General features: G+C 42.1%; 1 long non-coding RNA gene across 1 annotated transcript; it reads right to left on the reverse strand.

The window, feature by feature from the left end:
- Window positions 1-345: 345 nt before the first annotated feature.
- LOC121001251 lies at window positions 346-1,323 on the reverse strand. Its single transcript, XR_005779014.1, has 2 exons — window positions 1,160-1,323; window positions 346-464 (listed from the first exon to the last, which is right to left on the reverse strand). It is a non-coding gene; the product is annotated as an uncharacterized LOC121001251 (long non-coding RNA).
- Window positions 1,324-3,667: the final 2,344 nt, after the last annotated feature.

The following is a 3,667-nucleotide window of genomic DNA, read 5'->3' on the forward strand; positions in this document are numbered from 1 at the left end:
AAAAAAAATACATTTCTATATAAATTTTTCTCTAAATTTATTGTTCTACATGTCTTTAATAAAAAAAAATGCAATAAGTGTATATTTATTGGTTTGCGCAAAAGTTATAGCATTTACAAACTATGGTACAAAAATGTGAATTTCCGCATTTTGAAGCAGCTCTGACTTTCTGAGCACCTTTCATGTTTCCTGAGGTTCTACAATGGCCAGACAGTAGAAAAACCGCACAAATAACCCCATTTCGGAAAGTAGACACCCCAAGGCATTCGCCGATGGGCATAGTGAGTTCATAGACGTCTTTATTCTTTGTCACAAGCTAGCGGAAAACGATGACTTTTTTATGGGTTTTTTTTCTAACAAAGTCTCATATTCCACTAACTTGTGACAAAAAATAAAAACCTCCATGCACTGACCATGCCCATCACGAAACGCCCCGGGGTGTCCTCTCTCCAAAATGGGGTCGCCTGTGGGGCAGTTATACTGCCCTGGCATTTTAGGGGCCCTAATGCGTGAGAAGTAGTTTGAAATCCAAATGTGTAAAAAATGCCCTGTGAAATCCTAAAGGTGCTCTTTAGAATTTGGGCCCCTTTGCCCACCTAGGCTGCAAAAAAGTGTCACACATGTGGTATCGCCATACTCAGGAGAAGTAGGGCAATGTGTTTTGGGGTGTCTTTTTACATATACCCATGCTGGGTGAGAGAAATATCTCTCCAAAAGACAACTTTTCCCATTTTTTTTTATACAAAGTTGTCATTATATAGAGATATCTCTCTCACCCACATGCGTGACTCTTTTTTGCAGCCCAGGTGTGCAAAGGGGCCCAAATTCCTTTTAGGAGGGCATTTTTAGACATTTGGATCCCAGACCTCCTCTCACGCTCCAGGGCCCCCAAAATGCCAGGGCAGCAAAACACCCAACACGTGACCCCATTTTGGAAAGAAGACCCCCCAAGGTATTCCGTGATGTGCATGGCGAGTTCATAGAAGTTTTTTCCTTGGCACAAGTTAGCGGAAATTGATTTTTTTTTTCTCACAAAGTCTCCCTTTCTGCTAACTTGTGACAAAAAGTTCAATCTTCCATGGACTCAATATGCCCCTCAGCAAATACATTGGGGTGTCAACATATGGAAATCAACTGATACTTTCCAAAATGGGGTCACATGTGGGGCATATACCGCCCCGGCATTTCAGGGGCCCCAAAGCGCGAGAAGAAGTCTGGAATACAAATGTCCAAAAAATTTTACACATTTGGATTCCGTGAGGGGTATGGTAAGTTCATGTGAGATTTTATTCTTTGTCACAAGTTAGTGGAATATGAGACTTTGTAAGAAAAAAACAAAAAAAATAAAAATTTCCGCCAACTTGTGCCAAAAAAAAAAAATCTTCTATGAACTCGCCATGCCCCTCAAAAGTGATCTTTATAGCGCCACAGCGGTTTTACGGTGTTTTTCCAGTGATCAGAAAAAAAAATCTGTCACTGCGGTGAAGGGGACTGAACGCAAGTGTGCGCACAAGATCAGGCCTGATCGGGCGAACACTGCGTTTTTTGTAGAGCCTATAGAACATGTCCTATTCTTGTCCGTAATTATGTCTGTAGCATGTATGTATGGACAGCAGAACCTATCACACTGCCTAACACCCTGCACTGGAACCTATCTGCTACACTATATCTGAATTATATATATAAGTTAACTGTCTAATGTAATACAACAAAGCACTTAGCATAGCAATGACACTGCTGTCTCTTTCATAAACTATAATAAACTTTAGAAAAAAAAAGCTGCTGGGGAGGTTCTTATATAGTAAGGGGTAGGCAACTTTCCTATTGGTTGCTAGGGATGTTGCTAAGCTGTGACAAAGCCTTTTCATTGGCCAACAAGCTAGAAGAAGGGAGGGATGATCACCTGATGTGTACTGTGTTAAAAAAAAATAATATTAGATTTTACGAATATATAGTTCTATATTCTAAATATTCGAGAATTCTCGAAGTGCCAATATTCACAATTAAAATTCGCTATTTGAATATTCACGCTCAACACTAGTTAAGGTGATACAATATTTAAGGGTGTGCTGTTTAATGCTGATAAGTAGGCTTCTTCCTTCACACACCATCAATTTACACTAAAAACAAAAGAGAAAAATATTAGTATTGTGGTTTCAGTATGCATCACATTAAAGAAGAGACAAAAATCTGATATAACTCTGTCTATGGGGGAATTTATATAAGAATACCTGGTCTAAAATCCACATTAAGTCAATTGGGTCTCAATAATTTCAGAGTGGCAATCCAATACATCTCACGTTTTTTCAAGGACAAGATTATGTTGCCTCCCCTACGTGAAATGGGCACATCCCCTACGTGAAATGGGCACATGCATGATCAATCAAAATGCATTATAACGGCAGCGGAGGTAGCGCCAAACGGAGATGGCCGCATGAAACACTAGCTCCATGTACTAAAGCACCCTAAAAGCCTGGCATTACAGCTTTCAGATCGACGATGGTCAAAATCGGAAACCCCAAGACAGGGGAACTGACAGGCCACACGAAATCTGGAACAAGCGGCGGAGATATGGAGAAATTCATAAAGAAATCTGCTTATGTCTGCTTATGTCTCCAGAGATTCCAAGATGGTGCCGGCAACACCACGAGCAGCAGGCCAGAGACAAGCGGAGGATGCTGGAGCATCTGGTGGAGGTGAGAGCGACACAGACAGCCTCCCCATATCCCGTTCCTACCTCAAAGATATACTAGCATCCTCCCTTTCATCAGCGCTGGAATCGCTGAGCGCAGATCTGTCTGCCATAAAACAAGATGTCCGCCAGATAGGGACAAGGGTGGAATCTTTAGAAAACTCACAAACGCACATCTTCCAACACCAGGCAGCAGTATCACAACGCCTGCAAGCGATCCAAAATAATCTAAACACCATGTTCAATGCAATTGAAGATCAAGAAAATCGAGGGAGACGCAACAACCGGCGATTCCGCGGAATCCCATTAGTTGGCGCAAGCGACATCCCTAATACGATCACCCAAATAAGCCTACAACTCCTAGGACCAGATTCGGCCCATGAAATTATACTAGAAAGAGCGCACAGAGCCCTTTGCCCGAAACCGCCTTCAAATGAGCCACCAAGGGACATAATCTGCAAGTTCCTGAGCTTCCCAGTGAAAGAAGCCATTTTAATTAGAGCACGGGGTACCAATAATATAATCTGGGAAGGCCATGAAATATCTATCTTTAAGGAACTAGCCCAATCAACATTAAAAAAAAGAAGAGCACTCAGGCCTCTGACGGACTGGTTAAGGTCCCATAAAGTTATCTATAGATGGTCCTTTCCATTTGGCATATCCTTCTCATACGAGGGTCGCAGAATTCAGATATCCTCCTTTGGGGACCTAAATGCTGCATACGACCTATTACAGATAGAACCGCTGGCCATCCCAACTGGGATCCTGCCCAAGGACTGGGGGATCTTCCTGAAATCCCAAGACAAGAGCCATGGGAAAGGCAACGTACTCCCAAATCTACAAGAGAAAAGAGAGAAAAAATAAATACTACACCCAGAAGACTTCAAATAGGAGACTGAACTTACTAAGCTTTTCTTACTAGCTATACCTGGCCTAATTTCAGTGCTTACTCAGACACGATCCCTTTAATAGGGT

The sequence above is a fragment of the Bufo bufo genome, chromosome 5 (genome assembly GCF_905171765.1).
Source record: "Bufo bufo chromosome 5, aBufBuf1.1, whole genome shotgun sequence".
NCBI lineage: Eukaryota > Metazoa > Chordata > Amphibia > Anura > Bufonidae > Bufo > Bufo bufo.